This window comes from Athene cunicularia, assembly GCF_003259725.1.
Source record: "Athene cunicularia isolate RWA chromosome 11 unlocalized genomic scaffold, athCun1 chr11_part1, whole genome shotgun sequence".
NCBI classification, from domain to species: Eukaryota; Metazoa; Chordata; class Aves; order Strigiformes; family Strigidae; genus Athene; species Athene cunicularia.
The window spans coordinates 16857119-16875654 of NW_020799113.1; positions in this window are offsets into that span (position 1 = coordinate 16857119).

An 18536-nucleotide genomic window follows, 5' to 3' on the forward strand; every position below is an offset into this window, starting at 1 on the left:
TTTAGGCTCTTAAATCATAGTGTTCAAATAAATAAAAATAATGCAAATGCATTGTCATTTATTTAAAATGCAGACCGGGAAGAAACTCCTGCTTTCTGATGCAGTGGTCAACAGCTGTGCTCAGCTGCCACACATGAAGTGAGGGACAGTTACTGTTCCCCCGGGAGAGGGGCGGCTTTGGAGCGATAGGGTAAGAGTTTGGGGCTCAACTTCGAGCCAGCACCAGTGAGCCTGTACACACGTAATGGGTGATCAGCAACGCTGACAGAGCATCGGTTTGCACAAGAACCAGTGATTTCCTATTCATAATTATAATTTCAATTAGACAATCACAAAATTATTTTGAGGAATTATTCCAGAAATTGTTATTCAGGGAACACATCATAAATGGTAATTTCCATTCCTGATAGGATATTATCTTAGGCAAGATGCAGTTAAAACTCTTTCAGAAATAGATGTAAAATTCCTACAAAGTCTAAATTCTTTGCCAAATCTTGGCTGATCAAGCAGTATGGAGGGAAACGCCTTTGGGAATGGTACAGTAGATTCAGCCCTTAAAATCTGTATCTCAGTGATATCAGTGCTACTGAAAAGATTCTTTTATCTCCCTTGCAGTTTTGTTACAGGGTCTTTTACTTAATAGGCCCAAGGATTCCGCAGATAAGGTACAAGTGTTCCAAACTCAACGTTGAAGCAAAAGCTCTGGCCTTTGCTCAGCAACACGCACCTGCTGAGAGCAGAGGAGCAGCGCTCACGCAGTGATCTCCTCGCACTGCCCGGGGAGAACAGGGCAGTTCGGGATTAGCCTCTTAGCTAGAGTGCATGTCCTGCCCCATCACCTGCACCAGTTTTTTATCTGTCAGTAAAGCAGAAAGGGGTGGCTACAGTGCCAGTAGCTGAATGCAAAGTAACTGTATCTGAGGTTTACTAAAAATAGCTCAAGCAGTTTGGAAGCTGTTCCACATGTTTTCTAGTATGATTATCCAGTATATAATTAGCAAATACCAGCACTAGTAATAATCCATGGATTGACTGCGTATACTTCACTGTCAATTCAAGTCTTTCAGATGCAAATAGGCTGAGGGCTGCCTCCCCGGGACTGCGGGGCCAGGGAGGAGAGGCTACGCACTCGGGCAGGGCGTTCCCCGCTGAGCGGGGCTGACCCTGGGCACTCCCGCAGCCCCCCGGGGCGGGTGTACTGCGGGCAGCACGCTCCGCTCCAGGCAGCGGGGAAACAGCACCGAGACCCTGCAGAACGCTCTTTTGTCATTTCAGGTAATCGGAGAGAAGGAACGGCTTGTGAAAGTCAGTTCCTTTAGAAGAGTAATCAGAAGTTTCTGTTCAGTTAGGACCCGAACCCAAAGGAAGTGCTGGCAGAAAATCAAGGTCTTAATTCTCTTATTGCAGCTAGTATTTCCTTACAATATTCCACAGCAAACTGTGCCATCTGCTTCCTTCTGCTTGTTTTTGCAGCCTGCCAGCCCTCTCCCTGCTATCTCTCCCAGCCTAACTCAAAATACCACTGTCTACTTTGAACCCAGTGCTTACTCCACTGTAGTGAGGGTTGAGATCTCTTCCAGATGTGTGTCCCCTCCCATTTTTTTTCCTCCCCTTAGCTTTAATGAATTTACAAGAATAATATTCAGGAAGTAGCCCCTGCTATAGTGATTAGAATATTAAGGTATGTGAGCGTACTCAGTCCAACATGGAAAAGAAAAAGGTTTTCTAATGTATTTAAATTCATGCATAGTTTAGCATACAGACTTCTCTGGTAATGGCAGTTAACACCGAACTTTATTCTGCATACTAAAAAGGTTAAGTTGATCAGTCATCCTTAACACACAGAAAGCATTGTCATTTGCTGAGATTCTCTAAGAAATAAATTATTTTACAATAACCTACTGTTACCTTTGTTAACAGTAACATCTGCTACATGTAAAAGAGAACAGAAGGGAAAAAAGTAATCAGACTTTAAGATAAAGAAGCAATAAGAGTACTTGCTTTGCAAAGCTTTGTATGTACCATGAATTCTGGTTTAGAAAAGATTGTTCTGCTAGCAAAGTCAAGCTATACAAGTTCTCCAAGCTGTTTCTGCAAATTTAGAGCGAAGGTTTTGTTGGATTATTATCTTTAAATATTGCCGAGAGACTGAAAAAACCCCACAACTTATCCCTTCCTTACTGTCATTGTGACATCTGCTGGTAAGAGCTGAAGAATGTTTGTAGCCTGTGCTTGTGCCCACTGCAAGGGCTCTCCTTCCAGAAAAGTCATCTCTCATTTGACACCTTTATTCATAAAAACACCTAGTTACTGGTGCAATTGACGTATATCACAGAGAAATGCACACGGTCGTAGATACAAAAACCCTTCAATAGCTCCTGCCTAAATAAAACAAAGAGAAGTCACGTCAAGCTGCTGGTGCACAGCTTAGTCTGTTAGCAACCTAAGTTACCTTCTGTGCATCAAATAATTTAGTCCTGGCCTCTTAATACACTGCAGCAAGAGTTAAACCTTCCATAAAGAAACACTTGGAACAGCTCTCAGAAACCCAGTCACATATATTCGGTGATAATAAAATGGAAGCATTTAAGAGAATTAATAAAACTGGTTGGGGCAAATAAGCAACATACAAAACAATCTTAGAGTCTGTTCGTTTTTTTTTCAGCAAGGCCACGTTTTGGTGCAAGATCATTCATTAACCAACTCAATCTTGTTAAAAGTCATTTTTGTGACATTTAGAAAACACACATGTATATCTTTCTCAAATCAGTGATTTGATGCCCAGAGGCCTCAGCCCTTGCAGATTTATTTCAAAAGACAATGTTGCCATTCAACTTTTCTTACAGAAAGATTCACCATAACAAAGCAAATAAAAAAGACCAACGTATCAATGATAACTACTTCTCCATGTAGGAGCTGTGTTATCCATAAAGATAAAAGGAAACCAATGAAAGTATAAAAAGTTGTGTCTGGAAGAAATTAAAAAGATGTACATCACAGAAAATTCCTGAAGGCTGGACAAACTGATTCTCTAGGGAAGAGGGTGGGGAGCATGGGCTAAAGGGCCTGAAAGTGATATAGGCAAGACAGCCTGAAAATAATAAAGAGCAGTTCTGATCAGAGAGGTCCTGCCCCTCACACCGAGAAGTTCAATGCCAACAGGTAACTGATAGTTCATATTGCAAATAACTGACAGTGAGTATTTTAACCCCAGATGCTGTTTGTTGGGTGTTTGCTTTGGGGTTTTTTCCACCAGTCATAATCATCAGACTCCACTTTTGTTTCTAGTATCTGTGCAGTTCCATCTGCTCATGCACTCATACTCTTTCCTATCCACCCAACTTCTAGTGTATGAGAAAACCTACTGTCAGTCTGTTCTTTTATGTAGTTTTTGATTGTGTCATAATTTTCAAAGAAAAGTAATGCACCTAAAAAGGGTTCAGACATTCATGAAAATATTGCTTGGGAATGCAGGGTTGGATATTCAGTGATATCACATGAAATAAGTTGGAGGGGAAAGGGAGCAACTACTTTTAGAGGTTCCTGTGTCAGTGAGATGAGAAATGATTGATGACTTGGAAACGTTCTTCCTTTTATTAAAAGCAGAGAGGACAAGGAAGCAGACTGTTGAAAATCCTGAGAGTTGGGAAGGAAAATGTTTACAGAGAACAGGTAGTATTAAGAAACAATAAGCACATCTACACCTCAACAGCTGTAGCATCTAATACCAAATATACAAGCTCCTAAGCCAGACTTGTTATCATATTAGACTTTCTGCGAGCAGCAAGAGCAAAGCCAGCAGAGCACTGGCTTTAACACTAACATCAGCTTTCAGGATTTTATCTGGCATTGAGCACTTTTTAGGACAAGGCATGACAGGTCAGGATTGCCTTCCTAAAGTTAATAAGAGTTTGGTACAAAAGGTGCAGTGGATCCTCTCTGCCAAGACAGCAACAACACTGCAACAAAACATACACGGCACAGAATAGCTGACCGTTCTCCCGGTTCTCTTACATGCACCCTGAATTTCTTCCTCACTGCAATAATAGGATCTGTTTGTAAATATTCCATGAGCTCCCTGGTGTATCCACCAGCCAAGTCTTTCTTACAATGTGTTGGAAAAGGACAAGATAAACTTAGAAGTCAGTATGTCACTGTTTTCAAGTAGGAAATTCTGCGAGTATGACGTAAGAACAGATTTTTCCAGTCTTCTGTCATTTGAACATGTGCCTTCAAAGCTGCTGCACAGACTAATCCAAAGCACTGGTTTTCTATGGTTTAAGGAATTACGTTTTAGTTTTAAGGTCTGGCGCTGCAAAAAATGCATCATAAAAACGTGCAACCATTTAAAAATCAGAAGCAGTTTTAGTTCACAGCATGTGTTCAGATTTCTAGTTTAACTGCCATTAATTCAACAGGTACACTGTGTGCGGTTCATGCAGTGTCTCCCTGCCTACTGCCTGCTCATTAAACCCTACAGCTGCCTGTTACTTGTAACAGTTCCTGTTGAGGTCTGTGCTGTGTGATTGTCTGAACGTCTTGTAGTAATTGTTCCTGTCTCTAGCTGCACTAATTGGCACACTTACTGTTTTGCTGATACATGGATTTGCATAATTCTATGTTCCCACCACTTCTTCCCTTACCAGGAATAAAAGTTTGCTTATAAAATCTACAACAGAAAGCAAATATGAGAGGTCATGGATAACTTAATTCAAGTAACAGCAAATACCACCCTGTGACATTTGCCTGGCTGTAGCCACAGTAGCTGGATGAGGAGTAGAAGTCATCAAGCCAATAGGACAAATAAGGCAATACTGAAACTGAATTAAGTGCTACTATGGGATTATTTTTTCTAAGGATATGAAAAGAAGCAGCTATGCCAAGAATGTCATCATTGCCATCTGACCTCACCACTGACAGAAGTTCTAATGGAAAAGTTGCACAAACAATCAAGGAAACAAGCAATCCAACACTGGCCAAACTCTGGGCTGAATGACATCGTGGTTTGGAGAGGCAGAGACAGACATACATTTTGTGGCTGTCAGCAGAGTTTCACTGAGAGTCTAAAATGCTGATTGTCTGAGCCTAAACCCTTTGGAACTAATCCAGCTGCTAAAATGACACTGGAGACCAGTAAGGTTTCCTTAGCTAGAAAGAGGAATACAAAACATAACAGAAAAAGAATTTTTTTGGTTACTGATCAGGTCTGTCTCCAACTGCAGCCTTCCACTACTACAAAAGGTTAACCTCAACTCCTACTCTATAGCAGAAATGAGAAAAATATTCCACAAAGTTCTTAGAAACACTTTTTAGGTGACCGTTAAGCTGATAAAACATATCACTGCCTGAGCAGGGTATGTTCTAGTGTTTATTGTTCAATTTTTCTGTGCCTCCCTCCTGGATCCCCCCTACAGCGACTGTGCCTTCGTTGCTTTATATCACTTGCACATATATTACTCTATGCTCAAGATTTTTTCCAACAGTTCATGAACTCTTAGCAGTTCAAACAACATTCAAACTAGCTGAGTAAAATGGAATTCCATCAGTTGTAGCAGAAAAATCCCGTCTGATTGGAAGGACACGGCCTAAAACCAGCACAGTATACTGAGTGACATTAGATATTTAAACAATGACCAAGTCTTTCATAAGCAAAGTACTGAAAATGAAAATAGCAATTAAATTCTATCTGTCCACTTAGCTTGTAAGACAGTTTTTAAGCTACATGGTGTTTCTTTCATCCAAAATACGCTCTGGTATCTTATGCATCACTGAAAGCGACTTTGCAGACAGCAGAGATCTGCTGCAGATGGGCCTAAGCAAGCAAAATCACAACTGGATATCATGCAACATAAATAAAAAAAAAAAAAAAAAAAAAAATCACATTATGGAGATATGTGGAGCTCACTTGTTCAGCTGTTCTGGAAGCGTTTCTCAAGCTCTCAGATTTGTTTAAAACAAGCAAGAACCTTCAAATTGTCATTTGGTATTGCTGGCACTCTACTGAGTCAGAAAATAAAAAGTTTCTACTCTCGACAGCATACTGACTTTCTTAGGGTTACATTTTTTTTAGAAGGCAAGCTACGGCTGCGGGGGCAGGAGCAGGGTTGCTACAACATTTAATCAATGTAGAGATCCCCTCTTTATGCCTGCTGTTCTAATGCCTCCCCAAGAAAAGTCAGGGGTAAGAAAAGAGTTCACAAACAATTAGACAGAACTCATCTTTTCGCGGTGTCTTCAGGACACTTCTTTGTCTCTTCTGCAAGACCGCAGGCAAATGAGGTGCAAGTGCTCAGGAAACACATACCTGAATCCACCTTATTCTTTGTGAGCTTCCCAAAGGCACAGACACTGGGACAGGTGAGAAGTCAGTGGCACACCAGCTTTAGCTTTCTATTTGCAACTGAGAGGGAGGTTTAGGATCACACGCTATTTGAACGATTTCTCCCCACTCGTACATTTTGAGTCACTTTATTCTCAGTATGACTCCCACAAAATAAGCATAAGCAAGCAGGAAGAGGAGATGAAATCTTACATTCAGAAAGGTCACTGAGGAAAACTGCTTTGGCCCACCTGCCCTGAACCAAACAGCTGATCAGGAGGTTCACAACTTCTGTAGCTTCCCTCTGTACCAAGCTCCTGTGAAGCCACTGCTGCTGCTAATTAACTAAGGACTGGACTAGCTTCTACCTTTTGCTGACCATAAACAGCAACAGAAAATAGCCTTTCCCAGAAGACACTAATGGAATGACAGCGAACCAAGATACAAGGTCTCTGAATGAAAGCAAAATCTGAAATTCTGGTACCACTGATAACACAGCAGTCATATACACTTAATGACAGGGCTGAGGAGTATAAAGCAGAAGATTCAGTGGAGACTTGCTTTTAAAATGAGAAAGTGCTAAGAAGCCTACCAAGAGGAAAAAGTCGGAAATCTGCTACTCCTGTGTGGTGGGTAGCGTCTGGTCTCTATTAAGAGCCAGTAAGAAGCTGGCTGCTTTCCTGTACAGGCTGGTAGGGAGCACAGGGCCCCAGTGACACTGTTCTGCAGCAAGGGGCAAGATCCTTCAAAGGGAGAGGAGAGAATTTAACACCTCACTGAGTCAAAAACTAAGCAGTTTAGTGAAAGAACTGATGCTTAATATGTGGAAACTTTACATTCATATGGAAGGGAAAACAGCTTTTATTCTAACTAAGAGGGTGGCCTGTCTCCTACTCAAGAAGAGAATAGGATCTGGAAGAAGAGGGCCAGCAGGAGACATTAAACTTGTATGAATCCTCTAGAATACCTGAAAGGGAATAAGGGCTGTAAAAGCTAAAGATACCCCACCAAAAAGGAGGAAGACACAAAGGCTAAACCCTTAAGTAGCTCTTATCAGAAGGGGAAAGAGCAAAGCTCTTTATTGTACAAAAAGAGAGCTTTCTCACATAGCGTAAATGCAACTAGACTAAACATGGGGCTGTCTGTTTATTTCTACTCTTACATCTTTTATTAAAAAAACAAGCAAACAACAACAAACCTGCTTGCTCTGGCCATATGATTAAACACCATATTCACAATCTAAATCACACTTAACGCACGCTCATTAAAGTAATGTAATTAACAGAAAGGCATTCCTTACCCTAACACGTGGTGACTCTATAAACCCAGGCTTCAGGACAACTGAGCAAGTGACCCAGCTACGCAGTACTTCAGCCACTCAACTGAAATAGTTGCAGAATGAGTTCCCAATTCAAGAGGCACGGCTCAGGGAAGAGCCGACAGCCCTCGTGTCAGAGGAGCAAAAATAACTTCTAGTAACTGTTGGCCATACTGGAGGCTCTCTGCTAGTTATTGGGTTAATCAGTTACTGAGTACATAATGGAACCCCAATGCTCATGGGGGGGCAGAACATCACAGCATTGAATAAACTTTGGTAAAATGGATAAAGATATCTTAGGATATACTCATTTTCCAGTATCACGGTATCATAGACAATTTGTGCTATAATTTTGGTTTTAACCCACTTTCTATTATGAAGTATTTCAAATAAATAAATAAATAATTCATGTTAGTCACCAAGGAGACAACCTCCACTCAGGTGGAATGCAGCAAGTGTTTAATATTAATCATAGGAAGTCAAGAAACTAAGAAATATTAATCATAGGAATTCAAGAAACTAAGAAATATTATAGCTAGAGGAAATACAGACGAGTTTCAAGTAGGTATTACATAATTATCTGAGCTTGTGCAGGCCACTAGGGTACATGTTTTCTGAAGCATTCATAACTTGAATTCCATCAAGTTATTTTCCACTTTGTCCCACAGAGATAATATAAAATCTCTGTTAAGTACTGTGATCCCCTATTCCCAGAACTCAATATATGTTTTGGTTGAAAGTTCAGGTCATGTATATAAAGCGTTTTAGAGCCTTTTTGGTTATGATGTGCACCTTTTAGTCTCAGTATTTGCCAACATACCACATATTGATCATGAACTGTTCCATCACCGATCTTTCCCGCAACTCAAACTTTCAACCATTCACAGCTTTATCAATGATATCCCTCCCTACCCCCAGACAGGTTCACCTTTTAAAGTCAGTCCCAAACCAGAGAAAATTTGCGGTGCTAATGGAAGGATAATTGCTTCTTTCCCCCTCCATGCCACTTAGTGAATCTATATCGGATTCCACTTCGGAGTAGAGAAGGACCAGTGATACAGATCCTCCCAGTTAGGAGCCCTAATTCAAAAGCCAGGATTAGGCAGGTTCAGATGATGCACTCAGCAGGTACCCTGCTCTCGCTGTGCTCCTGAAGGAAGCAAGCTGCTAAACAGCAATGTGTGGGGAGGGGGCAGGAGTGCAACTCAAGTGCTTATATTATCTGCAACATCCATCCGCAATGGCAGTAATGCCTCCCACCAGCTCTTCGGTTAGAGAGGGTTATCTCACTCCATTCTGTGGCTATTATTTCATATTTACAGTCCACCTTTTCATCTCCAAAATTCTGCTGTTACTGAAAGATACGCAGTTTCACCTAATACCTTATTTATGCCCCAACATCAAATCCACTTAAATAACAGGTGGTAGTTGATGAACCCTAAAAATTTTAACATGTGCTTCTCTTCTCAATTTCATTAATTTAAAAGTAATCAATAATTTATATATAAACAATTAATTCAATGTCCCTCTCTTGTTCCTACAACAGTACAGAACCATCCAAACCACATGAAACAATTGCCTTAAACACCAGCCATGCTAAACAACTGCTCAGAAAGTCTTCATTCTGCCCCTGCCACAAAATGCACTACCTAAAAGATGGTATTACACAACTGGTTGTTTCCACTAAACAAATACACAGCTAAAGAAAAGGACACATGAAGATGTATTTATGGAAAGCAGCATTAATTAAGTCTTACAGAACAGATTCCTGGTATTCCAAAATTTACCACACTAAAAAAAAAAAAAAAAAAAAAAGGGGGGGGGCAGAATAAATCAGAGAACCAAACCCTCTACAACCTCTCTTTGTAAGAAAGAAGATACTTGGCCAAAGGGGCTGGATTCAGAGGCACGGGCAGGTAGGACTGATGATTCAGTGAGAAATTTCAGGAAGAGAAGTTATTTTGAAAGGAAAAAACTTGTCCTTCAGGAAGAGGGCTTCCTGCTATAGCAGGGTTAAGAGGAAATCTTTGTTTGCTCAACGTTGGGAACATTTAAATTATCTTCTCTAAAAAGTCTGCATAATTAAGGCTGGCCTTGGTTGGCCTTCCAGCAACTACTGTAGCCACTCCACTGGCTTCACACAGCTGGAGCGATGTTTACAACAGTTGAGGAACGGAGCTCTTCTCAGAACATGGTGGGTGGGCTGGGAACAGTAGGCACAAAGTGTGCTCACACTGCACAGCGGCCAACTCTCTGTTCACCGCCAGCAACACCCTGCTCCCTGCTCTCGGCTCCGACTTCAAAGCCAAACCATGCACCTCAGTTTGTCAGGCACCCCTTGATACTTCCTATAAACATCTTCTCATCAGCATGTCCTCCCAGAAAAGTCCATTAAATTACTCTTACAGCAGTGCAGAAAGGATTATTTATAAAGCTCTGCATTAGCAATCTTTCAGGGAACGCTGCAGTAAGATAAATGCAAAGGCACTTTTTGAAAGGGAGGAATGCTTTCCCATAATGAAGCATTATCAAGAGAACATTCTCTTCAATACTTTAATACATTTGAGGCAAAAGGCTATTTGTGTGGTTTCACTATTGGTCTGAAATGGACTGGATTTACTGTATTCACCTAGAAATAACACTTTTAAAAAAAAGTTATTTCTTTGTGCTTCTAACTGAAAGTCTGAACAACTTATGTGGGGGGAGGCACAGGGAATTAAAAAAAAAAATATATCACGTTACTGATCTTACCCACTGTTGAGATACTTGTAGAAAACAAATATAATTTTAAACTAAAATTTAACATCATACTTCAATGGGCTCCCTTCACAAATGAAGCCTAGATTTAGGGAGTATCAGAGGAAACCTGGGCAGTGATGGTTGTTGCTTTGGACAGATTGCTGGCCCAGACTCCTTGTGCAATCCATTCAGAGAAAGGTTCAAAAAAGTCACACAACAGATAACTCAATATAAAAGTCTTGCTCTGCAGAGGTTACAAAGCGTCCACCATACAGAAGTGAGGTATATTCTGAAGAGGGACTATACAAAGAACAGGCCAGAGAAATGTGAGACACTTAAATCTGAAACACAGTCTAGGCTGTGCCACAAAGGCATTCTGGAAGCACAGTTTGAGGAGCTACTCACGAGTGTCAAAAGGCAGGACAAAAGCTTTCCTTTCTCACTAATTTTATTATATCACCTCTGGTATAAATTACCAATTCCACTTTCATATTAAAAAAACCCAAACCAACCTACCATGCTTTACTCCTTTTAGCACTGTAAAGCAACCACAGGGACAGGGAGTAGTTTGGATTGTTTTCCACATTATTCATGATTATTTGCAAACCTTGTCATTGGTGAAGAAGCAGTGAGGTTGAGTTTCAGATCTTAAGAGTATATTTCTCATTCACAAAAAGCTTCTTGTAAATTTATCAGATCTGGAGTGATTAAAGGGTAGCAAGCATGAAACTTTATTATATAATTCTTAAAGCACATCAGCAGAACCCATTTAAGAGAGAAGAGAGGGTAAGGGGCATTTTCTCAACCTTGTATGTTCCAGTGAAGCACATTGTCATGATAGTTACCATTCTGCACGACTAAACGACATGGATCTGCAAAGCACTGTGTGTTACACAATAAAGGTACTCAAAAACTAATCTCTTAGGTATGTGTTCCCTCATCACTGTTGATGTGGGGGACTAAGGATGGAGTGTATTTAATAAGAAAATTCAAAAAACACCCTATGGTTTATGTGGGTAAAAAAAAAAAAAAATTATAAACCACAGAATCTTATTTTTCCTGGGTACACTGAACAATAGAGAAAAATATTCAAGTGGGGGCAGGGAGGGCAGTGGTTGTGAGCATTCAGGAAAAAAATGCAAGTCCTCTTAAAGAGTTTGTAGAGTTTGATTTTTAGGGGCATGGTCTGTTAAACGGCAACCATATTTTTCCTGTATACTTCACAAATTTTATATCTATAGTTAATATGAAACTGAGTATTTCTGAAATCTGTAACAATACATAGGAATGGGAAGAATTTATGAAGAGACGTGCTGTGCTTGCTAAATAGAATTCAGAAGTTACTCATTAATTCAGTAATAGCTTTTCTGAAAGAATTTCTGACTCAAATGCCAGAGTTACAAATTCAAGGGTTCTAAGGTCCAAGGATGTCTCCTTCATTAACAACTCCATAATTATACCTCAATGTTATGTGCTTTTTACAGTGACATCAATACAAATATTACATGTTCCCTCTTGCTAAATAAGCCTTGTTTTACAGGGATGAACAGTCAGGTGCTGGCATAAGAAGAGCTGTTCCTTGGCTCTTCCTTCTGATTTCAAATCCAATTTCCTATTCTAGAGACTAAACCTTCAGTATTGCTCAATGACAGACACGCAATGAACAAACTGTAATTGCATCCAGCAACCTTGCCCCTACTTTGGTTTATCTTCATCATCTCAAAAAAAAAAAAAATCTAGAGTCTAGAGTCCATCATTTTATAATCAGTTGTGACTGCAGCTCATGAGACTAGCAACATGAGCAGAATGACCTCTGTGCTGTTAACTGCTTCCTTGCTTGTCCAGCTTTTTGACGTAACTATGCTCAACGCTGCTGAGGCTGCGTTGTGTTCCAGAGCTACCCAGCTCAAAGCTGGTTTATTTAAATCTACAATGTGTTTTGACTGATTTTTCTCCTCATCTTCACTGCTCCATTTCTGGCTTATCCAGAATTACCACAAGAGCAGTCTGCCAGCAATCATGTCTTTTGCCTCCAGCTCAGCCCATCCTACCCACAGTATTGGCTAAGGCTGCAGACTGCCTCCTCAGCGTGTTTCCAACCTGCTTTTCCTGTTCAAAACAGGTCAGAAAATCACACCACCTTCTAAATCCTTAGAAGAGCGATGTTAATCTCTATATCACTTGCCAAAATAGCCCAGTTATTAAAAACATTTCGAAAGCCACAATATCCAAAACTAAACTTGCCCTGTACTTGGAAAGTCTTCAGGCTCACTTAATTTGCAGGTTACCACACTGCATCACCATCGCGCTATTTCCTCAGAGTGGCTATATGTAAAAAACAGCAATTAGATGATCTCCTGGTGTCAGTAAACAGAATGGGGGGGGGAACCAACCCAAACCCTCAATATTGCCTTCACTGCATTCACAATTTCCCTCGTTAGCACTGACTCTCTCATCAGTGTGAAAGCCCATGGCATTATAACTTTCTTTCTTTTCCAAACCAGCTCCAAAACTCTCCTCGCAACTGAAAATTCATAATCCTTTTTTGGGCGCTTAGTTCTTACAAAGTAAGATCAGAATACTTTAATAAAAACACTGACATGCTGATATCTCTCAGTCACCTGTATCTTTTAGCTGAGCAAAAAGATTAAATTTAGAGACAAGTAGAAGACACATTTCATTGAAAACATGGAAGCCACCACCCTTATAAGCCTTTTCCTCCTCACAAGCAAGAGAACTGGTCTATTATTCACATAAGCCCTAACAGGTATAATTCCAACTTCTTACTGCTTGTTTAGGAAATATTTATTTATGGCTTGTAGATCATCATCTAACCTGTGCTCCTGATCCCATCAGGAATACGATGTACCTGACCTTATCAAAGTCATTTTAGAAGGATTTAAGAGGTAAATATCACACACAAAACATACAGCATTGCAAGCAATCTTACAATTCACATGCAACAGGCATAGATTACTTCAATGCCAGTAAAACTTTAGCAAAATTAATGGTATTTTTAAGTTTCTGCATTTCTTTTCAAAGAAGGTAGTCCTGACATTTTAATGGACTTTAAAAATTAATATTCAATGTAGTTTGTGTGGATATTCACAGTAAAATTCATGATTGCACAAGGACTGCATTGCATCAAACAAAAGAAAGACACACCTACTCCAATGGGAACCAGACCCACATTTTCAGAGCATGTTCAAATAAGAATTTTTTGGATTAAGTTGTAAGAACAAATGTTACACTCAGGATGAGACTAAAACTGTCTTTTCTTCACTTAATCTTTCATGTCCTGACTAGAGATGAGGAAGCACCTATCCCTGCCTGCCTTTCTGCTGCCAGTTACACCACACCTTTCCTGTTCTCCCACAGCAGGTCTGTCTACCTGCCATCCATAACGAGGCAGTACACACCCGGACCTAGGAAGACCGATCCCTAACAGCAAAATAGTACAGAAAACACCAGGAGAAGATCTTACTCTTCCTGACAAGCCCACAAGTGCTAGCTTTCAATGCAGCAAAGAAAGCTAAATTTTACTGCTACCCCATTGCACACACCACAGATTTTTCCAAAGTTTTCCAGAGCTTCTGGAAGAAAATTCCTTTAAGTTCCCCCCTTCCCCAAATACCATCATACATTTCACTCTTTCTCCTCAGTTATTCTGTCATTGCTTCCTTCTTCTAGTCCTATTCTTGCAGATGGTGGTAAGAAGAAATATAACAATGTCTCTTTTAATTTTGCTCTTTCATGCTTTTTAATATTATTCATTCAAAAGCACCCAGATTAAAGATTTTAAGCTTTTTGCACATGAATACATATTTTTAAAGCTACATTTGCATGAATTTCAAATGTCCCAAGTTATTTTAAAAGGGACTATACACATACAAGTGACCCATGGCAGTACCTCATTAGCTTTTCCCCCACCAAGCAGAAAAATTAAGTGCTGATAACAGATGATGATGATTAAAAAAACAGCCACAACAACAAAAACTTTCAAAACTTACAATGCCATGGCAGCCAAGCCAGAAGGTAGGGACCAGTACAAGAGATTTCTATAAGCGAGAACAATTGTATGTTCATCAGGTCTATTGTAAAAGCTGCTCTCTCAAAATAAAAGCAAGGCAACATGTTCACATTTTTACTTACTGCTCAACAAGGGAAGAATGTCCTTAAAGGTCTACAAGCAGTAAAAGGCCCTGTTGAATGTTCCCAGGCTTTTGACACAAGGTGGGTTGCATTCTCATAAGTCTAAATTTTGTCTTCTATTGGTATTGGCTCAACCTTACTAACTTTTCTCTAAACTCTCTCTTGTTTCTAACCATTCCTTTGTACTTTCTGTTACCTCAACATTCTTAGGGCAGGGTCAGAAGTCTGAGTAAAATAGATATATATTACACTTACAGGAGGAAGGAGAAGAAAAAAAAAAGAAATGGAAAAAAACCCCAGCATTTTAAAACTAGACCTTCTAAATGTCAAAAATTAGGGGTTTATATGCTTTCACTTAAAAACATACCTTGCAAATGAGCTTATTTATTTTTCTTTTAATGAAACATGAGTTTCTTTCATAAACTACTCACTTCAAGAGCTAATGATTTTTCCTTACAGTTCTATTGCTACTTTCACATTTTAAATGAGTTAAAAAGATCTCATTTATTCTTGAACTGTGTGGGAAACATCATGACATTCAATATGAGGGAATGCTTCAAAGCAACAAAAATCTACAAAGACAACTCATGTGTTTGAAGGTTAAGGGTTGTGGGAGAGAGTGTTTGTTTGTTTAATTTTTTTAAATAGCAGAAGTATGATATAAAACTCCCTGCCCCCCCAATCATTCCTAATTTCACAGAATTGTCTCTTGAACAAATGAGGCAGTTCCAAAATGTGGAAAGTGCTAGAGCAACACATGAGTATCTAATACCAAACATTAAAAATCCCTCCCCATTTTTATACTTCTTTCTATACTACGTACACTCTATAGTCTGAGTGATTAACATGCATGAGATCCTCTACAAAGAGAATTTCTGAAGACTATCAGTTCATGGTGCTCAACATGACCAAAGGAAATGACTCGAGAGATATGGGAAAGAGGCTGAAAATCGAAACAAGCCTACTTCATCAATTTGGCTTTTTCTTTAGAAGGGGAAACTAACAGGGTGATTCAGAACATCAGACTTGGGCATTAGATGGAGGGTCAAAGTAAACTCAAGTCTGGTTCTTCTCATGCTGAGCTCCAGCTCCCTCTGAGCCAAATGCACAGCCTGCTCTACAAAGGCAGCGTCAGGAGGAGGGCAAGTACCAGAGTCCCTCTACATCTGGCCACTGAGCTAGGATGTCCAGCAGCTGTGGATCTCAAGCAGGCTGGAAACAGGATTCAAACCAACAAGAGCACCAAATTTGCTCTCTGCCAACAGTAGTTTACAACCCTGAGCAACGAGAAGCCAGACAAGCAGCTTGAGAAAGTCACTACCTCTTTGAGAGAAGCCCTGCCAACATTGAGGCCATTACACTGCACAAGGAAACCAAGAACTAACCACAAGACTAAAACCAAGCAAATCAATCAGCAAAGGATAAACACTACACTCAGATCTACCAGCTGGGAGCAGAGAGCTATCACAATCAAACATGTGTTCATAGGCTGCAATCATGATTTTTGCAACCAAATTTAATCAGTCATAAACACTTAACTTTAAGCTATTGGTATAAATTTTATCTTTCTTAAAGCCAGAAGACCAAAGAGCCATTTTGCTTTCATTTCGTGATCTCTTAGTTTCTTAAATTCTAACATAGTATGTTCACATTTGGTCACACTTAAAGCACTCCTTTTGTCCAACCATTTCCACTGGATTTATGTTAGATACTTTAATGATTTCTTTTTGTAAAGCAGTTTCTAGAAGTTTATGTTTCCAACTAGAGTCATATACTATTGTAATTTTCACAATTTGAAATAAATTTGTAGGTTTCAAAGCAACCCTATCAAATATCAATAAATGCACCAGTCTACATGAAAACATGTAAAATAGAAAAACAATAACGAAATAAAAAATAATTGCATCTACTCTTTTATAGGAAACATAATGACCTCCGATTTTAAGACTAATGGACACCAGACTATTTACTGGTTTTTGTATGCAGAAACTTCCACTGCAGTTGCTGCGAACTGTGAAACTCCCAGGCCCCTATGCGTTTGTGCTTCAAGTAACTACTTGCAAACCCTGATCGAGAGGGGACATCTGCTGGTAGCAAAGATTAGTGTAGGCCGTGAACTCCACAGTTTAACAAAATTAAAAGACCAAATTAAAAATCCACTGATGCTAAAAAAAAAAAAAAAAAAAGCCGAAAACCCACACCGCAAAAGATATTCTCTCAAGGACACATCTAACATTAAACAGACACAATTATAACAGTACTTTAGAATGTTTACAAGAGAAGGCATCCTATTTAAACTCTACCTTTTATTATCAGCAAGCACACAAAAAGCAACACCAAATAGCTAGATGTTTTTTAAAAATCAAGTACATAATGTAAAATGAAAAGGAACAGAAAACACACATAAGAAATGGTAATTGACAAACCTAGATTAACATGCCATCATCTTTATCTGAATATTTACATTTCCAACTGCATATCCAGCTAAATAATATAATGGCCCTCACCTAATTATATGAAAAGAAAAAAGGACAAATAAAACCAGGCTTCTGGTTTATTTTGGGTTTGCTTTTTTAAAAAAATCTACCTAACAAGTAGATCTAAAAAGGCAAGATTTTAAATTGACTATAGGCAAACTTTGGCACATATCAGGAGTTTTCTGCTTTGGAAAATTTCGGGTTATCTTTAGATGCAATCTGCTTTTAGAAGATACTGTAAGCAGTAGACTCAAATTCATTACCACAGACTTCTGTCAAATACAGATCTATACAAAACAGGATGCAACTGGTTAAACAGCAAGCCTTATGATTCATTTTAACTGACTGAAATGAAACAAAACTTATTTCAAAAATGAAGGTGTTGAAAGGCTTTTTTTCTTTTTTAAAAAAATCAGGAACTGAGTTTCACTAACGCAATTTTGTTGAAAAGGTCTTAGTTCACCTAAACAAGCAAAACTTTTAAGTTTGTCTATTGTGAGTCTGCTCTGCAGATGAAGAAATTCCAACACAAAACACCTGATCTAGAAGCACAGCTGCAACTACTAAAACAGAGAATGTCCATTTCAAACTCTCCCGTCTCACCTCATCTCAAACAAAAGTAGTAAGAATAAACTATCTTCTCTCTAAACTGGGGAGGAACACCCCATGGGATGGACCAACGTAGAAATACTAAGTAAAACTATCAGTATCAAGAGAATGGGATCCAGCACTATCAGAAGCATGAAACTAAGATGGAATACAAACAACACTGATTCTGTTCTTCAATGATATAATATGACAACACAAGTGTAAGTAAGGCATTTTGCTGATTGTGAGCACAGAATAAGCTTATTTTTGAGAAACAAGTTTTGTGGCTGATGAAGGAACGTGAGGATCCTCTCCTCAACAAAAGTCAAGACATAGTTCTTTCCCAAACTTCACTTCTTTTCGATGAAGCAGTTAAAGCTTAACACTTTATGTATTTATTTTCGTATTCCATTAAACCACATGCATGTAAAGACAACAATCCCTTTGGTAAGGCTTCCACAACACAGCATGGTCTAAAAATTCAACTGCAAGGAATTAATGCATACATTGAAGAGAAAAAAAAATATTTAGGCCTTACCCCAAGTTCCCAGCCTTCTCCAGTGACATAAACCACCATTCAAGGATGCGGGGTGCAAGTGTTTATATTCTGTTTGTAACAGAGACCTCTTGGATTTGAGAGCCATAAAGCCTCCGCTGCCAAACTACAGGTAAGCAGCTCCAACCCTGACATTGCTTCTGGTGTGTGCTGTTGCTAGAAGCGCGGCGAAGATACAAACGTACCTTCCAGCAGGCACCTGCCGTACCTGAGGCCTTCCCAGGGCCTGCCAGGCCCTCAGAGCTGACCCCGCTCACCGCGGAGCCACGTTAACGCGGGGCCGGCCGGCCTCCGCCAGGCCCGAGGGAGGGATGGGTTACCGGGGCTTGTTCTGCGGCCCGTTGCAAGAAAACTTCAAACGGCGGCTGCGGCGGCAGCCTGGCTGTG